Source organism: Budorcas taxicolor, chromosome 1 (genome assembly GCF_023091745.1).
Source record: "Budorcas taxicolor isolate Tak-1 chromosome 1, Takin1.1, whole genome shotgun sequence".
Taxonomy (NCBI): Eukaryota; Metazoa; Chordata; class Mammalia; order Artiodactyla; family Bovidae; genus Budorcas; species Budorcas taxicolor.
In genome coordinates, this window is record NC_068910.1 from 140,195,625 (window position 1) to 140,214,169 (window position 18,545).

Below are 18,545 nucleotides of genomic sequence, written 5' to 3' on the forward strand. Positions count from 1 at the left end.
GTTATAGTTTGTAATGCAGCAACAGGAATTGTAATAAGCACCACTTTGAAGATGTGATTTTTCTCTACATTATCCAGGAATTATTTATTTATTTATTTATTTATTTTTTAAATTTTAAAATCTTTAATTCTTACATGTGTTCCCAAACAAGAACCCCCCTCCCACCTCCCTCCCCATAACATCTCTCTGGGTCATCCCCATGCACCAGCCCTAAGCATGCTGTATCCTGCGTCTAATCAGTACTGAATTATCCAACGTGGATACTTGGCAAGTGTTTTAAGAAAAATCATGGAAGCAGTTTTGATGAAAAAGTCAGAATTTCTGGATGCTTTACATTTATTTTATGATTTAAACTCTGTTTATTTTGAATTGCATTTGGTGAAGTATGAGGGAAAACAGAAGTATTTTAACTTTAGTGCCTGTAAAGGTCTTAATCCAGTTTAGAATATAGCAGATAGAAGATGACATATGGATGAACCTGGAGTAAATATGTTATAGGTAAAAGCACATAGAAGGACACAAAGATGAGAATTCAGGCCAAGAAATTGTTGAAATGATTAGCTTTGGAATCTAGGCTGAACAATGATCCACTGACTTGGTCAAACGTGGCTTTGACGAGGTAGTGGTAATAAGAACAGGAAGAAAACAATACTTGAAGGTCAAATGCCTGAAAGGAACAGAGTTTTTAAATGAGTTAAATAGCAATGCCCTAGAAATACCACTCTGTTTATAGGAAAATGCAGGTACCACTCCCTTACCCTGGTTACTAAGGGGTGTGAGAGAAATGAGCACCATATGTTTAAGACAGATGCAATGGAAATAGTGTTCTCAGAAGAGAGTATATTTTCAGTAAAGGGCAAGAAGTAGCAGAATTGGTTACCTAAAACACATGGCCCGGAGAATACATTTGTAATGTCTGAAAGGTTAAAAGTGTAGTGAGTGTTTGAATCAAAGGAAAAGAAGCTTGAATATGATGGTGATGAGAATACTGCACAGAAGAAAACTAGTTATAGCATGATGGGCTTAACTGATTAATTCAGTTCAGTTCAGTTCAGTTCAGTAGCTCAGTCATGTCTGACTCTTTGCGACCCCATGAATCGCAGCACGCCAGGCCTCTCTGTCCATCACCAACTCTTGGAGTTCACTCAGACTCACGGCCATCGAGTCGGTGATGCCATCCAGCCATCTCATCCTCTGTCGTCCCCTTCTCCTCCTGCCCCCAATCCCTCCCAGCATCAGAGTCTTTCCCAATGAGTCGACTATTCGCATGAGGTGACCAAAGTACTGGAGTTTCAGCTTTAGCATCATTCCGTCCAAAGAAATCCCAGGGTTGATCTCCTTCAGAATGGACTGGTTGGATCTCCTTGCAGTCCAAGGGACTCTCAAGAGTCTTCTCCAACATCACAGTTCAAAAGCATCAGTTCTTCGGCGCTCAGCTTTCTTCACAGTCCAACTCTCACATCCATACATACCACAGGAAAAACCATAGCACTGACTAGACAGAACTTTGTTGGCAAAGTAATGTCTCTGGTTTTCAATATGCTATCTAGGTTGGTCATAAATTTTCTTCCAAGGAGTAAGTGTCTTTTAATTCCATGGCTGCAATCACCATCTGCAGTGATTTTGGAGCCCCCCCCAAATAAAGTCTGACACTGTCTCCACTGTTTCCCCATCTATTTCCCATGAAGTGATGGGACCAAATGCCATGATCTTCGTTTTCTGAATGTTGAGCTTTAGGGCAACTTTTTCACTCTCCTCTTTCACTTTGATCAAGAGGCCTTTTATTTCCTCTTCACTTTCTGCCATAAGGGTGGTGTCATCTGCATATCTGAGGTTATTGATATTTCTCCCGGCAATCTTGATTCCAGCTTGTGCTTCTTCCAGCCCAGCATTTCTTATAATGTACTCTGCATAGAAGTTAAATAAGCAGGGTGACAATATACAGCCTTGGCATACTCCTTTTCCTATTTGGAACCAGTCTGTTGTTCCATGACCAGTTCTAACTGTTGCTTCCTGACCTGCATATAGGTTTCTCAAGAGGCAAGTCAGGTGGTTTGGTATTCCCATTTCTTTCAGAATTTTCCAGTTTCTTGTGATCCACACAGTCAAAGGCTTTGGCATAGTCAATAAAGCAGAAATAGATGTTTTTCTAGACAGGTGCCAAAATTTAACATCAGCAAATTTCTGGCCCATGGATAAGGCTAGGGACTCTCTGGAAGTCAGTCAGGGTCTAGTAGTCAGGGTCTACTTAAGAAGTCCTAGATTAACTGCAGAGAAACCATAGGCAAATGTGTTGCCAGGGCTTTGACCTCTTGTAGAAAGAGCACTTGCCTTTGTCAAATGGTGATATGTTAAGTTTGGATAAATCTTCATTGCTACTTTTATGTTTTATTGATATGACTATCTTTATCTTGAGATCATTTGATTATCTTTTGCTTTGAATCCTTCTGTTAATAGTATTCATTATCCCTTGCATGTATTGCTGTATTCATAACTATTTTGGCATGACTCATAAACCACAAATAATTTTAATCCAATTAGAAAGTCTATGGTTTTATTTTAGGATTAGTTTCATTTTCATTTACCTTTTGAAGTAAAATATTTAGCTTTCCTTTATGCCATCATGTTCTCTTTCTCATGTTTATTACATATTTTTACTCTCTTTTGTATCTTTCTCTTTGTCCTTATTTCCCCTAGAGTTTTGAAAGCTACGCATCCTATTTATTTCACTAAATATTTGTTTCAATTTTTCTAAAAATAGTATCTATATAATCTTTTAATAAAATGAGTTAATATATGAAAAAACACAGAGGACAAAATTTAACAAATAATTACCATTAACATATGTATTTGCTAGATGACAGTAAATCTAATAGGAATAAGCTTAAGAGTTTGTTTTTAGCTCTCCTTTATTTTGGCAAAGAGTTGCCTACAATGTTCCTATCTCCTTTCCCTCATTTGGTTTTAAATATTTGCTAAAATAATGTAGGTTTTTAAAATTATATTACAAATTTTGTTTCTGTACTTATTCTAAACTTTGCCTGTATATTCACCATTATAATCAGAATTTATGCCACAAGTGTCCCTATACTGGACTCTTAAGTTTGCTTGATCAGTTATTTGGAGTTTTGAAGTAATTTTTCAAGCTTTTTTTTTTTTTTAAGAATAAAAAGAAGGATTTGCAAGTGCATCTTTTCTGAGCCAGCAAATATTTGAGAGTCTTCTGTTTTTTTAATATGGAAAAAACTTGGCAACATATAAAAGTCTTGTATGTCAATATTTTCCCTCAAAATGGATGATATTTCCCCCTAGTATTTAGTATTGGTAAAAATCAAAGTGTATATTTATGTTTCATGTTTTATACTTTTAAAATTATCAATGTAAATAAAAAAGATTTGCCTAAGGATGTCCTGGTGCTAATATCTTTCCTATTGTTAAGCTTTGAAGATACTATGTTCTTTTGGTTTACATTGTCAAGTCTTATGTCAAAGAAATGGTCTTCTGCTATTGCTTCTGATCCATTTAGGAGAGCCTTTCATTCAAAAATGCCCAAATTTATGTGTGAGCATTCCAGTGTTAATTTCCTGCAATTATCTTCTTTCTCATAATTTTATTATTCTGTTTTTCTGGAATATTTTAGAAAAAAAATCCAAGTTTGTACTTCATATAACTGGTACATATACTCCAAGAATAAATTCTGATTTTTGCTATGTGCAATGCTGAATTATTTCTGCTATGTTATTTTTGTTTCTTTGAAATCCTTTTCTATCCCATTCATTTCCTTTCTGTATATAATTTTGTTGTCCTTTAATCTCAAACTATTCTTTTTGACATTGCTCCTAAGCTATATAATTCTAGATCTTCATGCATTATTCTGAGATCACATAATTTTCTATTTTTTTTCTGTAACAAATTAAACTTTTCAGAGGAATTCTGTACATCTGAATATTCTATTCTCTTTCTCTGTAAAAATTTTCCATAGGGCCCTCCAAAGCTATCTGCACATATTCTCAGGCAACACAGAATCTATATAAACTTGGTATTTCTTAAGAGAGGATGGTATTAGATTGGTACAAAAGTAATTGCCATTTTAGACCATGAATTTTAAATCATTATAACTAGGCTTAAACACATCTTTATTAATCAAAATAGGAACCATTACAATCAACATATTTTTGCCAACAAGAAATCTTTGTTTATTCCTGTAGTGTAAAAATCCAAGCTTCAGGATTCAACAAATGTTGGAAGGTGTTTTCTGCCTCCTGCTGGCTGTGGGAGTGTTTTCCCTGCATAAGTTGTCAAGATACTTGAAGGAGTGGTAGTCTCTTGGAGAGAGGTGAGGTGAATATGGCGGATGAGGCAAATCTTCGTAGCCCAATTCATTCAACTTTTGAAGCTTTGGTTATGCAACATGTGGTTGAACACTGAATGGGGAATTGGGCCCATTCTTTTGACCAATGCTGGCTGCAGGTGTTGCAGTTTTAAGTGCATCTCACGGGTTGGCTGTGAGTTGTATTCCTCAGATGTAATAGTTTTGCTGGGATTCAGAAAGCTCCAGTGGATCAGACCAGCAGCAGGCCACCAGATAGTGACAATGACTTGGGAAGTGCTTGGGAGCCTCTTCTCAATAGTGGTCATTGCTGGTTGTATAAAATCTTTGTGTCACATGTCACAATCTGATCGCGAAATGGTTCGTTGTTTTTGCAAAGAATAAGAAGAAAATGCTTCAGAACAATGATTTTTTTCTTCAGTCAGCTCATGAGGCACCCTCTTATCGAGCTTTTACACCTTTCAATTTGCTTCAAATGCCGAATGACCATAGAATGGTCGATGTTGGGTTCTACAGACACTTCTCATGTAGTTATAAGAGGATCAGCTTCAATGATCTCAGTGGGTCACTGTCACTACCACTGGCCAGTCACTGCACTGTTCATCTTCAAAGGCCTCATCTTCTTTGCAAAATTTCTTGAACCACCACTGCACTGTATGTTTGTTAGCAGTTCCTGGGCCAAATGTATTGTTGATGTTTCAAGTTGTCTTCACTGCTTTATGACCATTTTGAACTCAAATAAGAAAATCACTTGAATTTGCTTTCTAACATAATTTCTATAGTCTAAAATAAATATAAAACAAACAAGTAATAAGTCATTAGCAAAAAAAAAAACATAAAGTGAGAAAAGTGTATTAAAATGATGTATAACATAACATTTAAGAATGCATTCTAATATCAAACGGTGAGTGAGAAGTTCAACAATGCAAAATCACAATTACTTTTGCACCAATCTAATAGATTGTTCTCATCTCACTGTCTGTTGATGTGTCTGTTAAGTGTCATTTATAGTCCTCAAATGGAGAACAGAATAAAATATATATCTCCAAGTTTCCACTGGTCTTCCAGCCAAGATATATCTGCTCTTCAGTAGTATTATCTTCCTCTTTTCTTCACAGCATGACTATCATATACCCTTGAGCAGATATACTTGCTAGTGGTCAGTGCTACCAGTTTTTCATATTTCTGCTTCTGCCTTTATTTGTCCAATACTCAATAAATATCACACAAACATTTAGTTGTCTACTATGTGCCAAGCATTCTGTTTACTGCTGACAATAGTGGTGATCAAAACAGATACAAAGCACAACATGTCCCTAGTCCTATGGAGCCCTATTGATCAAGTAAGGAAACAGACAACCACATGTGCAGAAACAATAAATGACTCCGATGATTGCCATTTAATCATTAATTCATTTAACCAACAAATATTCGTTGAGTGCCTTCTTAGTGCCATTAACTATTCCAGATTCTGTGGATAGATTAGTGAAAAAAGAAAAATGTCTTGTTCCCATTGAGTATCTTTTATTTTAGTGGGCTAGCCTATTGTCAAGAGGAAATGTAAAATAATAGATCTGATTTAGTCTTCAGCAGTCTTTTCTGAACATGTGACATTTGTACAGTGATATGAAGTATCAGTAGGAGTCAAACCATTGTGTTGTTAAAAGTGAGAGAAAGAATACTTCAAGAAGAAGAAAAGGCAAATCCAAAGGTCCTGAGGTAGGTTGGAGCAAAACCTATGTAGCAATTTTTTTTTTTTTTAATTCCAGTGGAAGCATCCTTTAATTAAATTTCCTTTCATTAGTTTTCTATCAATCTTTGTTCTCAATACTGTGAAAGGCATTTCTTTATGAGTTTTTCAGAAAAAATGTTGAGCAAAATCTATTAGTTTTTTCTATCCAGATGACATTTTAAATCAGGGATACTGAGCCCCTTTTGTAATAGCAATTTTAGTTTCTTCACACTGTTTCTTATCTCATGTGGTTTTTTCTCTTTACTTCCGCCTCTCAGCCAGCTGCCTTTTCATCACAGTCTGTTGTCTCATATTGTTGTTTTATATCATCTTTGAAGTTGTTTTATAGATTCTGTGTTTCATTGAATTATATTGAGAGCAAAGTCCAGAAGCTTTGTTAAATTTATTTGTTTTGTAATATAAATCTACAAATAAATGTTCTTGTTCTGTCTTTAGTATTACATTCTTTCAGGTTATAGAGATTTTTCAATAGATCCCATGTCTGGTGTACTAGCTCAATTCCTAAACATTTAGAAAAACACATAATGCAACCTGGCATTGAGTTATTCGGGGAAAGGGAATCAGATTCTCTTGGAGGCTGAGTTTCAGTCTAGCCCCTGAACCCGTACCATGAGCTAGAGTCAAACAAGCAAGCAAGCTGTGCAGCATGTCTTCCCTGATTAATTGGACTGGAGCATTTCACAGTGGTTTTGAAAAATGCCTGTGAGGGGGTGGGGTGAGGGGTGCATATGTGTGTTTCCATATAATTGTGCAGATGCACACATTTGTGTGGGAAAATTGGTTATAACTTTAGACACTAGAATAAGATGCTTAAAATTTCACCTCACTTGATATTTCATGTAACAAGTCATGTCAAATCATTATTGACAGGAAGAAAACAAGAAATAGTATGTAGAGCTGCGCATAATAAAATGTGTCACAAAAGGACAGTATCTGTGTTGGCACAACTTTGATTCCTCTCAATCTACTGAAACACTTCAAGTTGTCCATACCCAAACACTATAACAAACACTCAAAAAGCTAATATTATAATGAATATTTTTATTTCCCATGTACATTGAATACCATAAGAGAATCTTCTAGTCACTGGAAAGTTAATTTCACCACATTTATTCAATTTATCAGTTTCAAATAATTTTGATTATTGTGAATCAGTCTCCAAAGTTTGATAACCTTTAAGGGAGTCTATAAGCAAACTGTTTGCATTTGCAAAATTAAAGATAATACTCTGGACCATGATGACCTCCTCTGTCCATGGAATTTTCCAGGCAAGAATACTGAATCAGGTTACCATTTCCTACTTCAGGGGATCTTCCCCACCCAGGGATTAAACCCACATTTTTTGTGTCTCTTGCATTGGCAGATGATTCTGTCTGTATCACTAGCGCCACCTGGGAAGCCCAATTACAGTATCTCTAATGGCTAACTTAAACATCAGATGGAAAATGCAATTCCCAAAGCAGTAATAACTCTAATTCACAAATACTTGTCCCTTTAAAATTACCATGGATTTCAAACTACCACTTGGCAAAACTAATGGATTATACTCTTAATAATGTACCTACCATAAATATAATAGGTCTTAAATCTATGTTTATACTTTAAATCAATCCCAGTTTATAACTAGAGCAATCCACTCTAATTTCAAAGAGTAAAGAAATACCTAGCTCAAAATAATTAAATCCTGCCTCATAGAATTTTAGGAATGGTGAAGTGATATAGATGTCTAAAAAAAATTTCTTGAATGAGTTTTGGAAGAAGTAAATATTTTGGTCTCAGGCCATGTATCAATCATCTCTCCAATAATGTTCAGTGAACAGGGATGAATTGATCATTTCCATTCATAAGCATCTTCCAATTGAGCAATCAAGATACATAAATTTATGAATAATCATATTAAAATCATTAACATTTTTTTAGTAGGTTGTAGTTCAGGGGATTTGACCTTTAGATATGGAATGTTGTGCAACATGTGGTTGAGCACTGCATGGAGAATTGGGCCCTTTGTTGACCAACACATGCCAAAGAAGCTGAAGCTGAACAGAAGCTGAATGAAGAAAATGAAGTTGAACAGCATTAAGTGATCACTAATGCCAAAGAAGCTGAAGTTGAATGGTTGTATGAAGACCTATAGACCTTCTAGAACTAACACCCAAAAAAGATGCCTTTTCATCATAGCAGACTGTAATGCAAAATGTAGGAAATCAAGAGATACCTGGATTAACAAGTTTGGCCTTGGAGTAAAAAATGAAGCAGGGCAAAGGCTAACAGATTTTTGCCAAGAGAAAGTACTGGTCATAGCAAATACCTCTTCCAAAAGTACAAGGGATGACTCTACACATGGACATCACCAGATGGTCAATACCGAAATCAGATTGATTACAGTCTTTGCAGCCAAAAATGGAGAAGCTCTATACAGTCAGCAAAAACAAGACTGGGAGCTGACTGTAGCTCAGATCATGAACTGAGTTATTGCCAAATTCAGACTTAAATTGAAGAAAGTAGGGAAAACCACTAGACCATTCAGGCATGACCTAAATCAAATCCCTTATGAGTATACAATGAAAGTGACAAATAGATTCAAGGGATTAGATCTGATAGAAAGAGTACCTTAAGACTATGGACAGAGGTTCATAACAGTGTACAGGAGGCAGTGATAAAAACCATCCTCAAGAAAAAGAAATATAAAAAAGGCAAAATGGTTGTCTAAGGAGGCCTTACAAATAGCTGGGACAAGAAGAGAAGCTAAAGCCAAAGGAAAAAAAGGAAAGAGATACCCAACTGAATGCAGAGTTCTAAAAAATAGCAAGGAGAGAAAAGAAAGACTTCCTAGGGTGATCAATGCAAAGAAATAGAGGAAAAAACAGTAGAATGGGAAAGACTAGAGATCTCCTCAAGAAAATTAGAGTTACCAACGGAACATTCCATGCAAAGATGGGCACATTAAAGGACAGAAATGGTATGAACCTAACAGAAGCAGAAGATATTAAGAAGAGGTGGCAAAAATACACTGAAGATACAAAAAAGATCTTCATGACCCAGATAACCATGATGGTGTGATCATTCACCTAGAGCCAGAGAGCCTGGAGTCTGAAGTCAGGTGGGCCTTAGGAAGTGTCACTAAGAACAAAGCTAGTGGAGGTGATGGAATTCCAGTTGAGTTATTTCAAATCCTAAAAGGTGATTCTGTGAAAGTGTTGCACTCAATATGCCAGCAAATTTGGAAAACTCAGCAGTGGCCACAGGACTGGAAAAGGTCAATTTTCATTCCAGTCCCAAAGAAAGGCAGTGTCAAAAAATATTCAAACTACCACACAATTGCACTTATCTCACATGCTAGCAAGTTCAGTTCAGTTCAGTTGCTCAGTCGTGTCCAACTCTTTGCGACCCCATGAACCACAGCAAGCCAGGCCTCCCTGTCCATCACCAACTCCTGGAGTCCACCCAAACCCATGTCCATTGAGTTGGTGATGCCATCTAACCATCTCATCCTCTGTCATCCCCTTCCCCTCCTGCCTTCAATCTTTCCCAGCATCAGAGTCTTTTCCAATGAGTCAGCTCTTCACATCAGGTGGACAAAGTATTGGAGTTTCAGCTTCAATATCACTCCTTGCAAAGAACACCCAGGACTGATCTCCTTCAGGATGGACTGGTTGGATCTCCTTGCAATCCAAGGGACTCTCAAGAGTCTTCTCCAATACCACAGTTCAAAAGCATAAATTCTTCGGGGCTCAGCTTTCTTCACAGTCCAACTCTCACATCCATACATGACCAGTGGAAAAACCATAGCCTTGACTAGATGGACATTTGTTGACAAAGTAATGTCTCTGCTTTTTAATATGCTGTCTAGGTGGGTCATAACCTTCCTTCCAAGGAGTAAGAGTATTTTAATTCCATGGCTGCAATCACCATCTACAGTGACTTTGGAGCCCCCCAAAATAAAGTCAGCCACTGTTTCTACTTTGCCAGCCACATGCCAGCAAAGTAAAGCTCAAAATTCTCCAACTGAGGCTTCAACAGTATGTGAACCAAGAAATTCTAGATGTTCAAGCTGGATTTAGAAAAGGCAGAGGAACAAGAAATCAAATTGCCAACATCTGTTGGATCATCAAGAAAGCAAGAAGAGTTCAAGAAAAATATCGATATCTCCTTTATTGACTATGTCAAAGCCTTTGACTGTGTGGATCACCACAAACTGTGGAAAATTCTTAAAGAGATGGGAATACCAGGCCACCTTACCTGCCTCCTGAGAAACCCATATGCAGGTCAAGAAACAACAGTTAGAACCTGACATGGACAATGGACTGGTTCAAAATTGACAAAGGAGTATGTCAAAGCTGTATACTGACACCTTCCTTATTTAACTTTTAAGCGGTGTATATCATGTGTAATTCTGGGATTGATAAAGCACAAGCTGGAATCAATATTGCCCAGAGAAATGTCAATAATATCAAATATGCAGATGATACCACCCTTATGGCAGAAAAGGAAAAAGAAATAAAGAACCACTTGATGAAAGTGAAAGAGGAAAGTGAAAAAGTTGGCTTAAATCTCAACATTCAGAAAACTTAAGATCATGGCATCTGGTCCCATCGCTTCATGGGAAATAAATGGGGAAACAGTGGAAACAGTGAGAGATTATTTTCTTGGGCTCTAAAGTCACTGCATATGGTGACTGCAGCCATGAAATTAAAAGATGCTTGCTCCTTGGAAGAAAAGCTATCACAAACCTAGACAGCATATTCAAAAGCAGAGACTTACTTTGTCAACAAAGGTCCATCTAGTCAAAGCTATGATTTTTCCAGTAGTTATGTATGGATGTGAGACTTGGACTATCAAGAAACCTGAGCACTGAAGAATTGATGGATTTGAACTGTGATGTTGGAGAAGACTCTTGAAAGTCCCTTGGACGGCAAGGAGATCCAACCAGTTCATCCTAAAGGAAATCAGTCCTGAATATTCATTGGAATGACTGATGTTGAAGCTGAAACTTCAATACTGGCTGCCTGATGCAAACAACTGACTCATTGGAAAAGACCCTGATGCTGGAAAAGATTGAAGGCAGGAGGAGAAGGGGACCACAGAAGGTGAGATGCACATGAATTTGAACAAACTCCGGGAGTTGGTGATGACAGGGAAACCTGGCATAACTGCAGTCTATGGGGTCGCAAAGATCTGGACATGACTGAGCAACTGAACTAAACTGATTCATAAGCAGCTTCCTATTGAGCAAGCAATATCCATAAATTTGTGAAAAATCATATCAAAAATCAAGAGTATTTCTTTTAGTAGATTATCATTGGGGTCTTTGACCTTTAGATATGGAATGTTGAGTGATAGGGGATAAAATAAACCTTGCTTTCAGTCACAGAAAGAGTAATATTAAGAGTTCACAATTGAAATGAGGCTGGACTTTCTCATTATAATCCTCTTACTGAATCGTGTTCCAATGAAGTCAGAAGTATACTCTTTACAGATCACTGCAAATTCTCATTTTAATTATTTTAACTGTCATTCTGAATATCTCTTATGTCAGTGACATTTTACTATGTAATGCAATAAAACTGCTACAGAAACATTGTTGCTACTTATATTTATCTATTTTACTACTAACAAAATGTTTTGAATAAAAAATCATAAAAAACTTCTCCTTTTTAGGTATTTAAGAATATGACAACTCTGTTCATATACGTATGATAAATTTGATTGGGGTGAGTATAAGAATCTTCTTATAGACAAATAAAATACTTTGTGTTTACATGCAGTATATTTTTCCTTAGAAAACTTACAGAAATATACTTAGTTTCACAAATATTTTCACTAATAGAAGCCTAAATTTAAAATTATTATTTCCCCATGATAATAAAAACATCAACCAGAGTAAAAAGTGAGTTACCTTTACTTCACAAAGAGCAGATAAAGGGGAAAATATAGATTAATGTTGCATTCTATTTTGTTTAACTAGCACATAATATATTAAATGAGTTATAATGATGTTCTAAACCACAAACATGGGAGTGAAGGGCTAAGAAAAGGATGAGGGGATTTTTATCAGAGGAGAGGAGAGCTGTCAACCTAGGTAATCTTTTGAATTCTATTTAGCTATTCCCTTCTGAAACACCATCACTCCAAATCACTTCAGTAATATTTCTCACCAAGCTGATTTTCCTTGATGAGATTCTCTTGCAGTGTGAATGCATCTTGCTGCTACACCACCTGGGGCAGCTATTTCTTTGTCTTACTTCAAAGCTGCAGCAAGGAGTGCTTGCTTGGATGGCTGCCCAGGAAACCGAATGGGAATTATGCTTGTTTCCCTCTGAATCACATCCTGCTTGGCCCTTACAGCTGGGGCAGGGTGGAGGTAAAGTCTAAATTTCTAAATACTTGTACAGAAAGATAGAAAAATTTCTTCTTTGGTACATAAATATAGGGTGGAAAAAGTAGCTTTCATGTTAAATTTCATTAACAATGTCTATTGATGAGTGCCTAGTTTTCTAGAACTTAATGAATGATAAATATGGTGAATACTTGGACCACTGCTTATCTGCCACTAGAGACTATCCAGAAGTGTTAGTAGCTCAGTCGTGTCCAACTCTTGGAGACCCCATAGACTGTAACCTGTCAGCCTCCTCTGTCCATGGGGTTTTCCAGGCAAGAATACTGGACTGGGTTGCCATTTCCTCCTTCAGGTGATCTTCCCAACCCAGGGATCAAACCCGGGTCTCCCGCATAACAGGCAGATTCTTTACTGTCTGAGCCACCAGGGAAGACCTTAAAGACTATAGGACATTAATACTGATTTTTTTCTCAGTTTAATAGTTTTGCTCATTTGACTTGGTACTATTGCCTTAAACAGGCTTTCTTAGCACAAACAACTTTCAAAAACCAAAATAATTAGCCTTAAACCAGTAGAATAAATATAGTATACTTTATCAGAGCACATAGATGCATACAATTAGGACAGTGTCTATGTTAAAAAAACAAAATAAAACAAGGAACTGTACACTGAAATATTAACAATTACTGACTACTAATACCCCCTGTCCAACTTTCTAAAAAATGTGCAATCATTGGTATTTGATAGTATATGCTCAATGTATCTGTGTGTGTGTGTGCTCAGTCGCTCAGTCATGTCTGACTCTTTGTGACTCCCATGGACTGTAGCTCACCAGGCTCTTCTGTCCATGGGATTTCCCAGGCAAGAATACTGGACTGGGTTACCATTTCCTCCTCCAGCGGATCTTCCCAACCCAGAGGTTGAACCAGTGTCTCCTTCATTGGCAGGCATGTTCTTTACCACTATCTCACCTAGGAAGAACATCTATATGTAGGGAAATAGGTATTTATACACTCCTTAAAACCTAGATCTGCCCAGGTTCATGCTTAGGTGATCTAGTATTTCTATTCATTACCTTCTCAAGTAGAGAAAAACATGGACATTTTCACAAATCAGCAAAAAAGAAAAAACTGTTTTTCAACGATGGCAACATAACTAGAGGAAGCACAGTAGGACTGAGCCAGCTTGTTATTAACAATCTGTGAGAAAGGGAGGGAAGATCTCTGTATGAGTAACTAATGGTTCACCAGTGGTGAACCTTTGATGGAACAGGGAAATACTGTATTCCTCCTTTTGTAAAACACTTCAGATAGAAAATGCTTCTGTATATTACAAAAGAAAACTCAGGATGAAGTTAGTATTGACCAGAGGGCACTCTACAATGGAGATCAGAGGCCATTAAGGAAGTATGGCTTATCACATCTCAGCCTACATAGAATCTGACCTTTTGACCATTTATTCTCCTAATGAAGTCATCAAGAACACTTTCCAAAAACTCAAGCTAAGTCTTAGATCTCTTATCCTAAAATAACCTATAAAAGCCTAACAACTCATCAGACCCCTACCCTAAAATAACCTTTGATTCTTTAAGGACAGATATTCCCTGACTCATATGAGTCAATCACAGTTCTCAAAATGAACAACCTTGTGGCTAATTTTTGTCTTTATAAGCTACTGACTTTCTCTTCCTCAAAACCCTCTTCCATTTTTACCTGAAGCTGTGTCTCTCAAGTTGCAATCCCTAAGACCACAAATAATTTCTACCCTCCTGCATTGTGTGTATTTTGTTTTATTTTTTCGTCAGTATTACAGTGGTCAACTCAATTCTGCTAGTTTCAATCTCCATAATACAAATCATCTTCACTTTCTCTCATTAGGCCTAGGATATTCCCTACAGTAAAGGGGAATATTCCACTAGTTTCATTGGGGATCTGGCTAAACTCTCTTACTCTCCTCCACCTTATTAAGAATCAGTCAGTCTTCTCTTGATACCTGGGTTGAAAGGATCCCCTGGAGAAGGGAAAGGCTACCCATTCCAGTATTCTGGCCTGGAGAATTCTATGAACTGGATTCCATGGGATCGCAAAGAGTTAGACACGACTGAGCAACTTTCACTTCAATCTTCTCTCACAGCTGGGACTCAGACATAGCAGTGTGTGTGTTTATTGCCAGTCATGTCTGACTCTTTGTAACCCCATGGACTGTAGCCCACCAGGTTCCATGGGATTCTCCAGGCAAGAATACTGGAGTGTGTTGCCATTTCCTTTTCCAGGGGATCTCCTGACCCAGGAGATGAATGGATGGCATCACCAATTCAATGGACATGAATTTAGACAAATTCTGAGAGATGGTGAGGGACAGGAAGGCCTGGTGTGCTGCCGTTCATGGGGTCTCAAAGAGTAGGATATGACTCGGCATCTGAGAACAAGTCTTCTCTCAAAAATTAAAATTTGTGACAAGTGACCCAGCTCTCTTAGTGACATTGGCCAGAAATCTCCTGATGATTGTCACTCATTTAAAGGATCAGTGACCCCCAGGGTTTGGTAACTTTCCCCAGTTAAACTTGAACTGAAACCAGGATATCCTCATCTAACATTATTTCATTTAAACCTTGATGCTTTGTCCAGGAAAGTCCTCTGCACTAGGAACAGAGATCCAACACATTGGCATTCTGGAAACCTTAAGTTTAAAATCTTAAATCTGAGGGAACTCAGAGAGAGGAGGAAGATAATGTTATGGTAAAATGAGCAGGGGAAGAAAATCCAGCTAAAAGTCACAGTTTCTCCATTTATTTTTGACAAATCACTTTATTGTTCTCTGTACCAGTTGCCCACCTGTATAATGGGAAATCTGCCTCATGGGATTGTTGAAAGGATTAAATGAAATGATTACCTAAAGGAATCTTGGAAACACTTAGGAAACACTATCTAAATTTGATGAACTGTTGTCTTATCAGAGATAGTATAAGCTACTAATGGTTATATATTAGCAGATTTTTTCCCTCTGGCTATAAATCATTTTCTATTAAAAAAAAATAGAAGAGAGAGAAAAACACCTTTTGTAAACAAAATTTGATTCATCTTATTCCTTTCTAATTCATGATGCAATGGCAATTGTAAAATGATAATGCTTTGTTTATTTGAATTTATGCTCTTTTCATCCTGTTTCTCTTCAGTGACTCAGTACAATTAACATGTCAGTTAATTTTTTCACCCAAAACCTATTTCTTGGAAAATATTTCTCAAGCTTAAGCTCCAGGCAATGTATAATGATTTGATACAACCATTTTAAAGCAACAATCATATGCAATGTGGCTTAGACCATTAGAAGTAGCAGCTCAACAGTGGGACAGAAGTGAAATGAAGTCTCTCAGTCGTGTCCGACTCTTTGCGACCCCACAGACTGTAGCCTACCAGGCTCCTCTGTCCATGGGATTTTCCAGGCAATAGTACTGGAGTGGATTGCCATTTCCTTCTCCAGGGGATCTTCCCCATCCAGGGATCAAACCAGGGTCTCCCGCATTGTAGACAGACACTTTACCCTCTGAGCCACCAGGAAAGTCAGTGGGCCAGAGGGGCCTACAATTATCTTCCTAATCAGAATGTATTTCACAAAGGGAGTCAGGTGTCATGTCTCAATTTTTTTTTAAGATATTTTTTTTTTGATGTGGATCATTTTTTAAAAGTCTTTATTGAATTTGTTACAATATTGCTCCTGTCTTTTTATTTTATTTTTTTTTTTGTTTGTTTGTTTTTTTGCCTCAAAGCATGTAGGATCCTAGCTCCCTGACCAAGGTTCAAACCTGCACCCGCTGCACTGGAAGGTAAAGTCTTAACAACTGGACAACTAAAGAAGTCCCTCCTCACTGTTTTTTTTTTTTTTTTTAATATGTATTTATTTATTTAATTTATGTTTGCTTGGATCTTCATTGCTGGGTATGGGCTTTCTCTAGTTGCAGCAGGAGCAGATACTCTTCGTTGCAGTGTGCAGGCTTCTCACTGAAATGATTTCTCTTCTTGTGGAGCAAGGATGCTAGGTGTGCAAGTTCAGTAGCTGTGGCTCACAAGCTCTAGAGCACTGGCTCAGTAGTTGTGATACGTGGCTTAGTTATTCAGAGGCATATGAGATTTCCCCAGATCAGCAGTCAAGACAGTGGCCCTTGCATTGCAAGGGAGACTATTAACCACTAGAACACAAAGTAAGCCCCTCCTCATTGTTTTGTAAGAAGGATCTTGATGTATTAGGTATTTCATGAGATAAAATTTATCATCTAGGAAATAGCTAGCAGCTGTATTTTTGATAATATTTGTTTCCTTAGAAGATTTCTAAACTTCTTTTTCTTTACTGAAATATAACTATGACATTCTGATATCAGCTTTCTGAAGAAAATGTAGACTTTCTAAATGAGCAAGGAAAAATCAGAGAAAATAAGCCTATGAATAACACCAGAGCTGATTCTAGTTCTTATCCTGACATCCCAACCAGCTTGCTACATGACATTGAGAAATCCCTTTCATTTCTGAATATGTAAAATAGGCAGCTTGAAATTAATGATTCCAAGGTGAGTTCTAAAGTGAGTTAAAGTTCTATGTTTTACTTCTCACCGTCTGTGATTCTAAAATATTTGGAGAACAGTAAGCAAAATACATAAAATTATTGACTGCAAGGAGATCAAACCAGTCAATCCTAAGGGAAATCAATACTGAATATTCATTAGAAGTACTGATGCTGAAGCTGAAACTCCAATACTTTGGCCACCTGATGCAAAGAATCGATTCACTGTAAAAGAACCTGATGCTGGGAAAGACTGAAGGCAAAAGGTGAAGGGGGCAATAGAGGATGAGATGATTAGACAGCAGATAGCATCACTGACTCAGGGACATGAATTTGAGCAAACCTCTGGAGATAGTGGAGGACAAAGGAACCTGGTATGCTGCAGTCCATGGGGTCACAAAGAGCTGGACACAACTAGTGACTGAACAAAAACAACAGCAAAGCAAAACACTTTTAAAAAATTATTATTCCACACAAATTGTATGTGAAAGTGCAAAAGAGAGGGTTTTTCCCTTCCTTTTTTGTATATCTATCCTTGTGGTTTCATTCATTTGTTTTCCTCAGCTGTCAGTACTTAAGCATGAAGATTAATAGTTGCATTATTTTTTTCTGCAGAGGCTAATAGCCTCTTAATTGTTTTTAATGGGACATTTTGGAGGAGTCCCATATTTCCCACACTGCAGCACAATTTTTTTTAGTATAGAACCTCTGATTTAACACAGAGCTCAGCATCAGCTGATAAAATAGATTATTTTTAAAGTACTGCATGGTATTAGTCAGGCAAATATGTAATTATTTTCACCATATAATTTTGGCTGAACTGTGGATAACATTCAGATTGTAGCTGAAAGACTTGTCCCTTTCCTAGGAGACAGTTTCATACCAGAATTGGGATACATTTTTCATATGAATATAAGCCAAATATTGCTGCCTCATTTTTAGTGAGTATTCTCTAACGTGGAAAGTAAAAAGATGATGCCATAGTGAAACCTACTGAAAATTCAAGATAAACAAAGCACATTGATAATCGGATCATTTTCTTGAGTTCTAAACATAAGTGTGCCTCCTGCTAATGAGCCACAGTAGCAAATAAGGGCCAGGAAGTTCAGTGGATAGATCTGAGAACAGTATGGTCTTATCTAGGTTTTTCATAACTAGGATCGCTGTACCATCAGGCCACCCAAGATGGCTGTTCTCTTGCTCTCTGTATATTCTCTGCTCAACCTGTCCCTGCCTCATCCACACCCTACTCACCTGACTGAACTTTCCTCTTAATCATAAATCCTAATCAGTAAATGTGTACGTACTTGCCTCTAGCCCCAGCTAATAACTGTTATAATCTTTGAATCAGAATGATCTCCACTATGATAGTTTATCAAAGGGGTGGTGAGGTGCACACCCCCTGCCAGTTTCCCTGACAACTGATAAGACAACCTGACATCAGTTGCCCCTACAAACTGGTAATCTCCCCCTTCCTCTGGTAGTGAAGATTGCTGGCATGTCCTGCCCGCCATCTGGCACACATGGTGAGATGTCGCTCTAGGACCTTGTTTCAGACAAGTAAGATTCTC